Here is a 16,284-nt window from a genome sequence, read left to right on the forward strand (position 1 = left end):
ATGATGGGATACAGTGCGCCCTCAGCAAGTTTCCTGATGACACCAACTGGGAAGAGCGGCTCATAGACCAGCTGCTTGCACTGGCATTCAGAGGGACCTTGAAAAGCCCAGCCATAAACCAACAGGAATTTTATGAAGTCCAACAAAAGGAAATACAAAGTCCTGCACCTAGGGAGGAATAACCCCAAGCACCAGAACAGCTAGAAAGAGGCTTTGGAGATAAACACCTGGGGCTACTAGTGGGCTCCAAGTAAGACCATAAGCCAGCAGTGTACCCCTGCAGCAGGGAAGGCCAAAAGCATCTTGCACTGCATTAGGAAAAGATGTTGTCAGCAGGTCAAGATCAAGATCATTCTGCTCCACTCAGCACTGCTGAGACATGCCTGAAGGGTTGTGTCCACTCATGGGCTGCCCAGTACAAGTAAAACACAAGCATCCTAGAATGCAGTCTAATGCAGGACTGCCAAGACAATTAAGGGATTGGAGCATCTGAAGTGGCAAGCCTGAAAGCACTGAGACTCCAGCCTGGACAAGGCTCCAAGAGATCTTATAACATGCATAAATACCTGAGGGGGACAGGGGTAAACAACACTTCTCAGTGGTGCCCAGCAACAGGGTAAAAGGCAACTGGGCACAAACTAAAACAGATTAAATTCCATCTAAACCAAAGAAAGCCCTTTCCTACTCTATGATTGTTCAACAGCTGTCCAAGCAGCAAGTTGCTTTACTTGATCAGGGCAGGTGTTGGACTAGACAATCTCCAGAACCCCCTTCCAACCCCAGGTATCCTATGGTTCTTTGTGGAAGAGACAAAAGGAGGGCAAATTCATCCAAGTAATATAGACTATGGGCTTAATGTCAGTTGCTTTCTATGCACACAGCAAGCCTTCAATAAGACAAAATAGTTCCCTTGTACATCAGTTGCCTGCGTCTGACTTCATTATATGAAGGCAAGGTGTTTATTTAACTTAGGAAAAGCCTCATTGTGCAGATACAACAAAGTAAGTTCTTCTCTCCCATGCCTTTCCTGATGCCCAAGCCAGTAAGTCTATGCAGTATGAGAACCACCTAACACAGAGATTAAGGCAATGTATTTGTTTTGACCCATCGAATAATTCACCTCATTGTCTATTGATATATCCACTTGTATCAGCAAACTTCCATCACTTTAATGAATTTCTATGTGTCTCCTCCAGTCAGTACTGAAGCGGTAAAGCTAGTTTAACCAAAGCAGGGCAATGGGAAATCATCCTTCTCCTTTGATAAAGCCTTTTCTCTCACATCAAAGTATTGACAGTTTTGTTTCACAACTGTAGGAAAAATGAGAGGAACCAAGAGAACGTCACAGAGAAAAGCTAGAACATCTCATTCATGAAGAGCAGGCACCTGTGCACTGACCCAATTAGGCTTTCAAACACTTGTCACTTTGGAGCTGGCTGGTTGTCACTCATCCAATTAGCCCCAGGGGATGTATTGTATGGTGGCATTCCCTGACAGGAGAACTGGAGCAATGGAGGCGATGAAGGCACAGTGATAGGGTGCCAGGATCCTGGTGAGTGAGAGCAGCCAGTAGCAAAGCCAAAGAACTTCAGAGCTTCCTTAACTTGGTTACCATCCAAAAAGCCTTTCAGAGTCTTCAATGGTCTTTTTTTTTTTCAGAGCAGTCTAGTTTAAAAACCTTACAGTAACAGTTCTCTTTACCCAATGATGCATTTAACTCCTGAGTGACTAACACAAGAAACATTTCAGAAGAGGTAAAAAACAAACAAGCAAACAAACCATCTTCATTGCAGGGAGAGATGCACTAAATGTTACTTTTTGTAACACTGCCAGCAAGTAATTCAGAAGTCAAAATGTTTCAGTGACCATCTCCTCCCTCATCTAATTTAAACATACTACTGACGCTTTCAGATGCTCTATCTGCTTGACCGCATAAATGAGGGATAAAACGCTTTGCAACCATCAACGCCTATGCACTGTAAAAGATAGAAAAGTTCTGTTCTACTCAACTACATACAATACTGCGTTCAAGACCACCTAATCAGATTTTTCATTTAAAAAAAATCAGATACTATACTACAGATGACTATTCAGCAGCTACTACTCACTTCAAGTAAAGTTCTCTTCTTATGCTGAAAGAGTTATGCAATGCAAACACAAGAGCAGGAAGGGGTTCAAGGGGGATTGGGAAAAAAATGTTAGGACATAAACCATGTGAACAAAGATTTCAGAATGTCCCCATCTCTAAATCAGTGGTCTATGCTAGAAGAAAAAACTTCCAATGTTTGGTCCAATATTTCATGTTCCTTCTAAGTCCATTATTCCAGACTCACTATTTCACTAGTTGACTTGCCCCAACACCTTTTCTCTCCAGTAAGGAACATCAGAGATGATTAAGGCTACATGCAATTATGTGAAACTATGAAATACTTTTAGCTGCTTTTCTAGTTAATGTATTTTGATATGCTCTTCAGCTAAAATCTGAGCTGAAATTTAAAGAAAAAATACATAAATCACATACATGAAGAACATGTTATATGACTATCCTGGATAATAATTAATAGAAGCTAAATTGAAAGATAGAAATTTAAGTGATAGAAAATCAATGCCAGCAGTTTGGGGTTTTTTCCCCAGTTAGAATGGGAAAATAAAATTTAGAGGGAAAATTATCTTACCTTTGCACAAATAACTTCTGAGAAAGTTGGTCTCTCTCTTTACTTTTCCTTCTTTTCTTATGTCCTGTATGACAGGTCTTTATGTTACTGCCTTGCCTGAAAAAATAACATACAACCTGAGATATTTATAGAGGCAAATAATGATATTCACTCTTAAATTACAACAAATATTTCATATATGTCTTGATAAAGCTGCAATACCAAATTAAGGCAAATGAAATGGTATTTTAATAGAAACTAATTCATATAGGTTGGGCCAAAGAAAAAACAAGAAGCATTAGAAACAAAAGCAGCTCCCTAGGTTTCAAAGTTGTGTTTTGCATTTAGCTCTCCAAAATAGCTGCTTGCATCAGATCAAACAGGAGCAACCATAATTTATTCAGGTTCACGGCACCATTAGTGATAAACCAGTCAGTGCTTCACAAAGCTTGAGCATGACAATTAGGAAGCCTAACCACAGCTTTCCAGTGTTCAGCAACCCAACTTAAGGCACACTGGGTACCTCAGGACTAAACACTTCAGTGCTCTTTGTGCTACAGATGCCCAAGATTCTAAAGACATCCACTGGAAGAGTTGGTAGCAGCTAACAGCACGCCTCTGTTGCAGGAAAATATTCGGTCACAGACAGCACTTGCCCAGAAAGAGAGGGGTTTGACTTAAGGGCAATTTGTAATTTGTCTTAACTCCCACTTTATAGGAGAATATCCTAAATTCTAGTGGAAGGATGGGACTCACATCCCCCACTTCCCTCTTCCACCAAATTAAAAGCACAAAACAAAGAGAAGACAGCAGGAGAGGTTTGTTTTGAATTCGGCTGCTACCTTCTTCATTTATTGACAAGATTTCTGCACCCAGTTCCTCTCATTTCATACTTTTTGTTACTTTAACCTATTTTAAACACATTTAATGTTTTGTTGAGAACAAGTTGCCTATCTTTCCATGGTAGTGCATATGTGGAGTTGAACTTTCAAATAAGCAAGGTTCAAGAAGGACAAGGAATTTTGCAAATGAGCTTCAAAAACTTTCTGAGGACTCCCCTTACAGTCTTTTATCCTTAATATGTTGCTCATCTGCAAACTCAGCTATGCTTGCCACTATATGCAGTCCTTACTTCAGTGAACTAGTGATGAACTGCAGAGAACGGCAACAAATTAGCACCACTGCAGAACTTGGTATTTTGTGTCCTATACATAAAAGTATATACATTTTACTTGTAGGAAAGGAATTAAAAGTTCCTTGTGTACTCTTAACTGAAGATTGGCGCTGTTTTGTAGAGTAAGCCAGGAGAGATTACAACATCTCATCTTACAAGGATGATACAGGAAGATCAGTTTAATTTCTCATCAAACTGATAATTCAATCATACAATTTCTTTCCATATACTTTTAAAAGCCTTTTTATTGTTATGTTGGCCTGCCAGTTGGCAAAACCTCAACTGTTGACTAGAACTCTCATGGAGATGTTTCTTTCAGAAACAAACAACACTTCTCATAAACTGCTTTTTATCATGCTCTTCCAAAACAACTTGTTGCTCTTACATAATAAAACACTGGAAACAATACATTAGCTTAGTAACGTCAGGAGTTTTGGCATACACGTATGATTTATTTCACTGGGGTGAAATTCACTTAGAAGGTTTGCTTCTTTGCCTTAATCTTTATTCAGGCACTCAAATCACTTCCAACCCCCCGCCTCTATATTCAGCTGGAAAAGCTGCCTGCAAACCAGCAGGACCTGGGTGAGCCAAAGTCGACAGAGAACTTCCATTCAGCAGTGCTACATGTGTGCAGCTCCTAACTGACCACAGCACAGCCTGACAGTGATCACACAGATCCCGTTATACCAAGGCAACAGCTACATCCACCCTGCCATTCACGCTGCTTCCTGGCTGGTTCAGACTCTCCTAGACAAAACCTGAGTGTGCTTTAGGGAACATTCCAGCCTGAAGAACCCTTCCAAACAACAGCATGGGTAAGACTTAACAAAAGTCTTAACTAAACTTGCTTTACGTTTTGATTCTCCACTCTTGACAGCCCTGCAATTCTCACGTTCCAGGCACTGCATCCTCATTTGCAGCCTCCACCTGTCTCCATGGGACCCACCTGAGCAGACCCCAGGATTTACAGTATTAGCCTGTAACATCATGACTTTGATAGGCTGCAACACAGCTCCCACTGTTCCAGGTACTCCAAACTAAAAGACACCAGCTACTTATCAGGGCTGCAGGAACACCACAGCATCCAGACCACACTCAGATTATAGCCAGCCTTCTTTTCTAAGACACTAATTTTCTAAAGCATTAAAATGCAGATGTGACCCAGCCCTTGCCAACCAGCCTGCCTTGATGATGGGAATTTGTCCTTGCCTTCTTGTTTTTGCCATTTAAGAACATCTGTAGCCTCAAGGGCATTGTTTAGAAGTTAGACATGTTCTGAAACCCAGGGATGACTTGCATAAGACCTCATACATTGCAGAAAACTACAACTCTGTTAACACTGTGGACAATCTTATCCAGAATTCTAACATTCACTAAAAGAATGGGAAGAACCAAGTAGGAAAGAAAAATCAAGGAGGAGGGTAGAATGATGGTTCTAAAAAAAGTCCATAGATTAGATGAAACATGTTTTAAAATTTATGAGACATATTTGGGGTCTTATAATTTGCTTGGTCAGTAGCATATTGTGGAAATGTAAAGCACACTTTTTAATCTTCCACACCTGACCTTATGCTTACTGTATACTTATTTGTTAGAAAAATCATGAAATAACTACAATTTACATAGTATGGCTGTTTTTCTTGTGAAAGTGTTGATAGATTTCAGGGAAGCTAAATTTAGAAAAAGAAATACATAGATTCCAATAGATAACTATGCAAAAAGTTCAAATGTGAAAAATTCAAAATACAAAAAAATCCATTTTTATTTCATAATCTGATTGGCTAAATGGTTTTACATAAAATGTACTCAAAAATAGTCTACAAAATGTCAAGACACTTTAATATTTTTAATGTAACCTTAAAAAGCAGTAGTGAGACAATATGCAGCTTTGTCCTAAAATTAAAAATGTATCTATATACACATATATAAAATTCAGTTTCAGTTTACTTCACAATATTGTGGGAAGTTCTTTAACATAAAATACTTGCTTTGTAATATTTAGTGTATTTAAGCAAAGTTTTATGCAATCCAGTACTGCAGAGCTCCATTGTTCACCCTCATGTAACTTCTTCTTTCAGAGCTAAGGATTAATGAGGAGCTCTCAGAAAAGGAAAAACCACCCTGGCTGGTTGATGAGGGCAATAATCCATCTTGCTCTCATATCTATCTTATTTCTGGGTGTGCCCAACCCCAGATGATTCTGACAAAGTAATAATGGAAAAAAATACACTGGAAATACAACAAAAGTAGCTTTCTGTTTTTTCATTTCTGATACACACATCCTCATGAAGACACTTCCTACAGTGAGTAGTCCAGCCTAGATTACATTAACAACCATACAAACCACGCCCAAATGTTACGCATATTATACAAATCAAAACAGAATACAGATTTCATCTGATCTTTAATATATTGCAAAGTCATGCCCTTCCTTCATGGATACAAATTATACCTCATTCTTTCAATTCCTAGACTATTAACCAAAGTTGAATGTTTCAGTAAGTTACATAGCGTAGGTTTACTCTCCTGTTCAAAGTTATAACCTGAATTTTTTCCATTCCAATACATCAAACTAACTAACTAATACTAAGGTACATAAATGTCAACTATTTGAGTGATTGAGAAGTACCAGGATAGAAAAGGGAATTCAGCTATTACCTTGTGCATGTAGCTATACAGCTGTCTTGGTCCTCTTCCTTTTTTGGTGGGTTACTTTTTCCTTTCTTTCTGTTAGTAAGTGGTAAGAATTTGTACCATACTCCCCTTCATGTTGCAAACTTGACAAAACTCTGGTGCTAAGCCCTGCTGTTGCTGGCCTGTGTGCAGGGGCACGTACAAGAGGAACCGTTTCCAGCAGCCCGTCGCTTTGTCCTCGGCCCTCCCAAGCTTCTGTGTGATCAGCACAGGCTTTGTGGCCATACAATAGGGGTTAAACACTTCCCTGTATTTATATAAAAGCAGAGCTAAATCTGCTTAGCTGCATGAACCTTTTAATAAAATTACGCTCATGCTATTAGGGCATTTTTCCATTTGTTTGGTTTTTTTAAGAGTAATTAAAAATTAAAAAACCAAAACATATATATACTTTTTTTTCATTATATGCAGAGCATAGAAAATGCAATCAACATTATTATTCAGATCTTATATTATCCACAATTTCCTTCTAAGCAACTACCTGCGACTTGCCTATTTACTTCAAGATATAGTTTCATTTTTCCTTTACATTTATTTTACTTGATGACTTGCCAGTGGAACAATCCTCTGATCTCCAACAGTGAGACAGATCATTGCAAAAAATACAATCTGTACTCAGTGGGGAAATTCCAGTGTAAGGAACAGAATTTAAATGTACTGAGAAATAAAGGAAAACATTTTAAAGAGTAAAACGTGCTTGCCCACAGTCCTAAAGACACTGATTTCACACACGACATAAACCTCTGGACCACCCTTGCTTTCCAAGGAACTACCTTGACGCAACACTGGTACTGAACACTAGCATTTTTTTCAACTCCTAAAGAAAGAAACACTATTTAAAACCCCTCTGTTTTGCTCTGTTACAAATCCAGGTTTTTCTATTTGTTCTTTTGGTTTGGTTAGTTTTTTGGTTGGTTGGTTGTTTGGTTTGGTTTTGGGGGTTTTGGTTGGGTTTTTTTTTTTTGTTGTTTTTTGTTTGTTTGGGTGTTTTGTTTCGGGTTTTGGTTTTTTCATTTTTTGTTTGGTGGCAGGGGGAGGGGGGGTTTGGTTGGTTGGTTGACTTTTTAAGTCCAGTTAAAACATTTCTAACTTTAAGGGCTTTGCATCTTTTTATAGGTAGTAGTATGAATTTTGTCAGCCTCTATTTTCACCAGCATCAGTTCAGAACAATAACCTTATCTGGTCCTTTGAAACCTATTCCGTTTTCAAGGCTTCTTAGAACAATGTTTTTCCTCACAAAAGCATGAGCTATGCTTAAGAATCTACTTCAAAGCAGACTGCCAGTGAGGTTCAGTAATGACTGCATCCACCTGAACTCTTAAACTTGCCAAAATAGAACCAGAGTATCCTAACTTGAACTCTCACTTCATGTATGTGTTATGATTCTAGAGCTGTAAACACTTAGCTGAGAAGGATAAAAAATCAGAGGCTAATTACCATTACAGGCCAATAATTTTTTATGTGAAAATTTATCATCAAATAATATAGTGTTGATTAGGCAAAACCTCTGCCACTCAGTTACTAATCTTTAACTGCACATTTACAGCTGTACATTCAAACAACAGCTGACATGAAACTGTAAATAAGAAGCTACTTACCATGCCACAAACATGGCACAATATTAATCTGTTATTTTTACTTAGTAACATTTATTTCTCGCAAAAGCTCAATTCTCAAAATAGCTATTTTCATGGTTTCAATCATTCTTTCCAAAATGAAGTCCCAGAAGAAAACTATTTGGGTAATGCAGTAGCTTAACTATTTGCTCCCCTCTGCCTCTGACAGCATATTGTATCAAGAAATCAGCTCATACATAACTGATTGACCAGAGTTTTTGTGTTTAACTGAGTTTAAGCAGAAATTGTCCTCTGAATTTTAGAGCTGAATGATGGAGGGGCAGGGCTCATTTTGTCATCTGGTTGACCAAGCCTAATCAGGATTATTTCTGCACACTGCTTCACTACAGCTGTAGATCCATTAAACACTAAATGCTCCAGAGGGCCATTCCCCCTCCGCTTCCCACTGCGACTCCCACTTTTCAGACAGTAGCAACTCAGTGGGCTACTCAAAACACTCAGAAAATGGAGGTGCTATATGTAATGGACAGCTCAAAACCCATAGCAAAATCTGTCACTTGAATGTTAGGACAGCAGCTATCATAATAAAACAGGCTCTTTGTGATGGAGACTTAAAAAGAAGCCTTTGAACCGGTTCCCTCACTTCTCAATACATTTTTATTAGGAGAAGGTTTTCATTCACAATAGCTATTTTTTCTTCAACAGAAATAATCATGTCTGCCTCTGGAAATGTTCACTGAGATATGCACTTTTTTTTTGGTAACCATAATATTACCCTTGGCATGTTGGCTTTTTTTTTTTACATCTTAGTACCAATTTAGCATCAGGAAGCTTTAAACTAATACAGCCATTAGGAACAACTTAGTGCACAATTTACATATTAACAAAACTATTTTTTAACCTCTTGAACTATTTAAGCTGAAAAAAACCTGATGTGCACATACAGCACACAATTCCTTACTTTGAGATCTGCTTGTTAGAAAAGACAAAAACAGATTCTGAGAAATATCTAGGAACTGTATGATGACACTAATCATTCATCTATCTTTTTTTTCCCTGCATTTTTGGCTTTCCTTTCCAAACGTCCTCAACTCTTCCCAGACATACGATAATACTCAGGAAAAGTAAAAAAATCATTTATGCTTTCTGAGGTCAAAGTCACATTCCCATCAAAATTTAGGTAGCGCAATACTCATCTGAGACCTTCAAGCAGCTCAAGAGCTAAGCTCATGGTGGAGTTTAACCCCAGACACAGGCTTTGAACTATGGTTGGTTGGACTGGGCAAACACATATGGGATCTGTAACTCTAGAAATGCAGCAGGGGTCACAATTACTCAGGAATGGGGCACAGGAACACCCAAAATAAAAGCTGCTTGCGCAGTTAGGTTAGGGCAATGAAGAAGATAGCAGATTCACAATCATAGTACGATAATAAAATGGGCTGGTTCTTTTACCTGTTACTTTGTACACTGAATGTTTTAAAAGCTTCTGTATGCCTAACAGTTAAAACTGAAGTCATGTCAATATTACAATTTTTAGAGTATAGACTTCAGTATTGAAAGGTACTCCATTAAGTCTTCCGGCTTGTTCACATGACCAAGATGGTATTTCAATTTGCTGATCACACCAGAACTGAGATTAGGTATACTGGATCATATCACTATTACTACTACTGTTTGTTTGAAAAGCAAGAGGCAAAATATTTCCATTTCCTTAAAGGAAAGACTTAAGGGACTTAAAGAAATGCATAGCCTTGCTTTAGCTTTGTTCCTTGTACCTGTTTTGATAGATTCATCTTCTCTTTGTCGTGTTTTTGCATATACAAACTTGATTTTTATTTTTTTTTCATTTTCCAGCTTCAATTTCCTTTACTTCACCAGTAAAGTTTTCAGCAATCATAATTTTATGTGCAAAAATTTCCAGTTTCTTTATGAAAAATGCCTTTATGATTGTGGAGTCTGAAAATACTTTAAAGTGGAGATGACATTCAAAAAGACAGCTTCACAGGCATAACAAGATATGCAACATGACTATTCACTGTCACCTGTGTATCCTTATCCCAAAAAGTCAACCCAAGTACTTGGGTTGGGGTGTGAATTTTAAAGAGTATGTAATAAGTTAAGTGATATTACAAAGCAAAAATTGTGAAGAGCAGGATCCTCTAAGGATTTTAGGATTTATTTATTTACTTTAAAACTTCATCATAACCATTGCTACTGGTTTTAAGCTGTTAACTACTGAAATTTCATGGATGCACTTTAATTAAACCCATTGCTGTTGCTCTCTCAGTAATAATTTATTCTTTTTGTGTTTTTTCCTACAAACAACAGGATGCTCTATACATGAACACAGCCAGTTACTTCTTAGCAGTCACCAGCATATTATGGTAGGTAAAGAAGGTTAATTAATTTTTAACTAGACCTGAATAACTATACTTTGTTCCAAAATTATTGTAGCATGTATGTCCTGATTATAATTCTTAGACTTTTGTCTCCTTTCTAAATTCTCCTGAAGTTCATTGTACCAGCCAAAGCCGACTATTTGCCAGCTACAGAAAATCAATTCTCAAACACTCTGGGGATGCACTTATACAGGTTCCATTTCTCTTAATCCTTTACAGGGAGAGCCTTTGTTCACATACATAAGGCACATACGCTGTTTATCACACAGAGAAGTTGCCAAGGAGTGTGAGGTTTCCCAGAAGTGACCCTAGCATGGCTGACTGAGAAGAGTCCTCTTCAAATAACTCAAGGTTCAGTCACTTTATTATTTTACCAGCACATCCAGCTTCGTATTGTACACGGGCTTTTTTATGTTTCCATGCTACTTTTTAATGAGGAAGCTCCATAATAAGATACACAGCATTAACTTTAATTATACTGAGATTTTCTCTACTACTGTTCTCCGTCCCTTTTCATAGTGGAACAAATGCTTTGCCCTTCCTCTTTGTGCACAATGAGTGTCCTTGACTGCTGGATGCCTAAAGCCGTTTAAATACATAGGTCACAGAAATGCAGTGTAAGTGTAGACAAATGTGCACTTCCCAACCTCAGGATGAGGAGATTTATCAGCAGCTAGAAAACCCATTGCAGCTTCAGGAACAAAACAGATTTGCTGGTGCTGTAGTGCCCATAGGTAACTACAAGTTACTGAAACTAGAGACATCAAATGCATAGCCTAAATGAATTTACGTAAACTACACATCAAAAAAAAAAAAAAAAATTAAACAGAATCAAGCCTGGGCAAGAAAGGGAAGAGGATAAAAGGAAGAAGATGACAGCTACAAAGTGAAGTTAGAATCTTGACTCTGCAAAAAAAACCAAACCAACCAAACAGGAACACAAAATGAAAAGCACCTGATCATTCAAACAGGCAAACAAAAAATCCCAACAAGACAGAATCAAGATGCTGGCACGTGCAATTTTAAGTTCGTTCTCAAGGGAAGGAAAAAGATTAATAAAATTGAGTCTTCTTTGGATGTAGAAATCTTTTTGGGATGCCTCAGCTGTCCAAGAGTTTTTTTTTTCTTGATAAGGCACATGTTGTTTGAACTTCTGCATGTGACATACATGCTGTACCAGAGCCTGCACGACCCAAAGAGAATCTGGCTGGCATGGAGGCCACGTTCAGCTGCTGATATTCCTCTGTCCACCCTCATCTACCATCACACATAGAAACACCCAAATTATCAGTGCCTTAAACTTTACTTGAATGCTCTCTATCTACCATTCTTTCTCTGTATCGTTTTGACAGAATTTAGAAGCTGTCTGCTTTAATTGTGTCAATAACTTGACTGACAACTTTAAACTAAGTTTAGCCACCTGAAACTCCTAAAGGATTGTTTTCAGTACATACATACAGAGCATGCCAAGCATACAAAAGAACTGGGCTCCCCAAAGCACTGGCACAGCTGTAATTTTCTTTTAAATAACAGCAAGAGGGACGTGGTGTATGGCAGAGCTTTCTCCTTTACACTGAGCAGCACTGGCTGCGGCTCACCCAGTCTTCAGCACTTTGCCCCTCAGTGTCACAGCTTGTGTAGAGAGACCGAGAAGATAATCTCTCCCCCTTGCAGATTACATCTGAGGAACATATTGAAGTGAAAAAAGACTCTCTTTTCTACCCCTTTGTCCTTGCTATCCAAAGATCCTAAAACAGGATGAATAGTGATTTTCCTCAGAGATAAACCATGGGAGCTTGCATCTACTTAGCAAAAAGATACATTTTATCTCAAGATTCTCCTCCAGCAAGTATTGCTGATAAGCCTGTTTGTTGGAAAAATCTGTAACAATTCTTCCAGTAAGATTCAAATAGAAGATTTTCATTCAGGAAAAAACCAGCACTCAGCAGGAAAGCAGTCTTAATAAAAAACCAGATTGAGACACCTCCTGATTCTGTACCAGTCTCGCTGTGTCCCAGCTCTTCCCAGTGCCCACTGCTGGACCCAGAGGCGGCCCTGAGGCACCACTGCTGTGCGCAGCTGGAGCGGCACAAAGTGGGGAGGGGAACGGGGAGCTACACACAATACCCCTGTGAACATACACACCCACAATGGGCACAGTTGCTGTGGCATGGAAGCCCCATTTTGATAAATTTGACCATTTTCAAAAGGGAGAGGTTGCACATAACTGCATTTCTGGGCTTCATCTTCCACAAACTTTCACTTCAAACCTGGTTTCTATTTCTGAGACTAAACCATGAACATCTATCCCGAAAACACACACTAAATTGCTTTCAGGTTTAACTTCTTAAACATTGCAAGATTTCCACTATGGCAGAGCCCTTTCATACTACACGATTAAGACTTTAAGGTCTCAATTTAAAAAGACTTTTTGTCACTCTTCTGATAGGCAAATTAATTTTCATGACTACTGATCTAGAATGAATATCAACTGTTGACCTGGATATCAAAAAAAATACTCAAAGGCTTGAAACCATTCCTTGCCGCAGTCCAGTCAGAACTACATTTGATTTTAAATACATTTGAGTAATTTGGCATTACTTATGGAAATAGGACATTTGATATTTTTCTTTGTAATTAGACTTGTGATTTCAAAGTATTGTCTCTAGATGTGCCATTCACATCTTCACAGACTACGTGTCATTAATATCCTGTAAGTTGTCAAATGCTTTACTGTAGCAACTAACTTTGCTGAATTTGAGTTGCATGAATAGAACAAGTATTTCATTTTTATAGTAGCCACTGCAGGAACATTAAGCAGGAGCCACACGAGCATAATAGCTTCTTCACATCTGCAATGACAAAAAATTGAACTATTTTTATTTCCTTTAAAGACAGTAAAACTGTATGGCAACAGAGGTGAAGTAAGCAATAAAATCACACATTCAAAAGATAGTTTCAGCAAGAAAATACATTATGCAAATACTAGCAGTGGAAGAAGAAAGTAGCATATAGGTAGGACTCATGTTGAAACAAAGTCATTATTAAATAATATGGAATTTTTATTAAAATAATTAACATAATATTCATTATAGCCAAATTACCACACATCCAAACTCACAGCTGGCTCAGTTTTTGATTTGCATGCATTGCATGATTTTTGTCTCCTCTACAGTAAGAAATTAAATATTCACACACATATAGAAACTGGCTTTATCACTGCTTTAAAACCCCAAAAAAGTTTTGCCCTTAATAGTTTTTCCTTACTTCACACATTTGTCAAATGACTTCCTAGAGGATTTAAAAAAAAAAAAAACCACAACTAGAAATCTCTACAAGAACCTGAACTTTGCAGATGCCTGTTTTGCAGTTGTCAAACAACCTGATGAGCAGCAGATGCACCTCTCTTTTTTTAGCAGCTTAGATAGGAAAGGTGTTTGGAATCATTTCTGCACATAGGAAGCCGGAGCTGCCAACCATCCAGTTCCGTTATTTATTAACTGCCTTTGTACAGCAAACCTGGTTTGTAGCAGCCAGAACGGCTGCATAGACAAAACTGGAGCAGCTGGAAGAATGGCACAGCTGTAACTCTGTGACACCAGCAGGTACAGTTTGTTGGATCACCTCCTGAGGCCATGTAATCGCTCTGCAGTAACACGGTCTCCTCCTTTCATTAGGAGGGTATGACACAAGTCTAAAGGTTTCAAATTATTTTACTTTTCAGTTGTAGAAGGAGGAATATAATTTACATATAATTTCTATATTTAAATACAATCAATTTAAAGCACTTCTTTGCTTACCAAAGTGTATGCCATATACACAATTGCAAAATAGCTACCTGTTTTACAAACTCAGTGGAAATCTCCATCTGCAGGACAGGTTTTACTTATACGAGAGCCTGCAGCTCTGTTTTCCAAATGGCTATACCCAGGAAACCAATGCACTTCCAGCAGGTGCTTGAGGTAAATGTGCTGTGTTCTCTTCCAAAAGTGCAGACAGCACATGCACCTAACAAATGCAGCCTCATGGCTCAAATGGCAATGAATTTACAATATACAGAGTAATCAAATGTGAACTCAGAATGTAAGGGGTTTGTCTTTGAGGGGCTTCTAAGGGCATGGCTAAAATTGATGCTGTTTTATTCAGTGTACTAATATTAGTCTCTATTTTGACACACAAAGAAAAATCATGGTATAGAAGGGATCTGTAAACACCCCGTTAAAGCCTGAATATCCACTCATCACATACTCTCCTAATTTACTTCTCCCTCTGTACCACCTCTCCATATTAAAAAAAAAAAAACAGTTCCAATGAGTTATACTTCTTCCCAGCAACCTTCAAGTATTTCTCTAACTTCACAATTTGCTGGAAAAATCTGACATGTAACTTTAATCTGACCTAATTATTTTAGCTATACTACTATGGTCTGTTGATATCAGTATATGTTATTCATCTTTCCTGAAAGCATGATGATAGAGATGTTACCTCATTTTTAAACTAGGAATATTTTGGCTCAGGATCTGTGATGTGAAATGCCAACTTATGATTAACCCAAGTCTTACTGAAATTCTGCAAAACATATTTGGAAACTTCCTTAGAAAACACAGCCTATTAAAAATAATGATTTAGACTCAAAACACTGAAAACATTTCTTTTTCATCTTAAGTAAGAGATTATTCAAGTGGGCCTCTTGACTTGGCAAATAAGCTTTTAGCAATTCTTTTCTACAAACACAGAAATAAAAATCTGTTTTCACTTTGCTAAGCTTCAGGGGTTTTTGTTTGAAAATATACTTAAACCTAAAATTAACCAGTTAACATATCAATTATTTTAGCTACTATTTCATTTTACTTTAAAGAACACTAAATTTTATTAGGATGTACATAAAAGGATGATTATGGAAAAAGAAAGACTGGGGACTTGAAGACATATTAAATAAACCGGTAAATAAAATCAAAAGTATATTTTATTCTGCTGTTGCTGTAGAACTGTTTTCCAATTGCAAATCAGTTTGTTTTTATTTTCTGCAGTTGCCACAGTGTCACAGTCTGTCTAGGATAATCCATCAGAACAGCCAGTGGTGGTATACATGTACAGTTCTCCCTTTTCAGAAAAGAAAAAATACTTGGGCAACAAGCAACAAACAAGTTTAAAAACATACTTCTACTCTCAAAACACTACAAATAGCAAGAGAATAAGTGTATACGAACGACAAAGCCAAATCCAAGATGGGAACTGGAATTCAAACAGGTCAAAGGAAGAAAAAAACAACAAGGAAACAAATAGTGTAAGAAAAAAAAAGGCACTGCAGGTTCTTTAAAAGGATTTACAGGCATATATTGATTGAGGTTAACACTGAGTACTACCAACTGACTTTGAAGCACTAAGGTATTTTTAAAACACACAGCAAGTTAAAGCTGTGGCATTATTAACATTTAATGTTGTTTTGACTTTAAACACTGACAAGGTGTCTGCTTTACCAAAATAAAAAATTCATTAAAGAACTCTTTTAAGATAGAGATTCAGGTTTAAAGCATGGAGTGCAAAACTTTCAGCTTCCAGTTCCTGAGGACATTTGAAGAATTGTGTCTTCATGCCAATTACAACACTAGTAACTCAATGATAATATCTGCATTAAAAAAAAATAAAATTGTAAGTCAAAATCAAAACCTATTTTGAAAAAAAATCTTGATAAAGTAATGATACCTTTTGATAATTTAAGAATGTCATTGTCATTCTGGTTTTATGTTTAAACTGAAAAAGAACAAAACACACTGAAG

The 16,284-nt window shown here is 37.6% G+C and overlaps 1 protein-coding gene across 42 annotated transcripts in view; it reads right to left on the reverse strand.

The window, feature by feature from the left end:
* NRCAM (neuronal cell adhesion molecule) overlaps positions 1-16,284 on the reverse strand; it is a 149,516-nt gene that overhangs the window by 102,462 nt on the left and 30,770 nt on the right. For 41 of the 42 annotated variants that reach the window (XM_032106392.1, XM_032106416.1, XM_032106402.1 and 38 more), the window contains exon 2: positions 2,676-2,771. The exons of the other annotated variant lie outside the window; for it this stretch is intronic. The gene's annotated coding sequence lies outside the window, so the exon portion shown is untranslated. The remainder of the gene's footprint in view (positions 1-2,675; positions 2,772-16,284) is intronic. 42 annotated transcript variants of the gene reach the window in all.

This window comes from Corvus moneduloides, chromosome 4 (assembly GCF_009650955.1).
Source record: "Corvus moneduloides isolate bCorMon1 chromosome 4, bCorMon1.pri, whole genome shotgun sequence".
Taxonomy (NCBI): domain Eukaryota; kingdom Metazoa; phylum Chordata; class Aves; order Passeriformes; family Corvidae; genus Corvus; species Corvus moneduloides.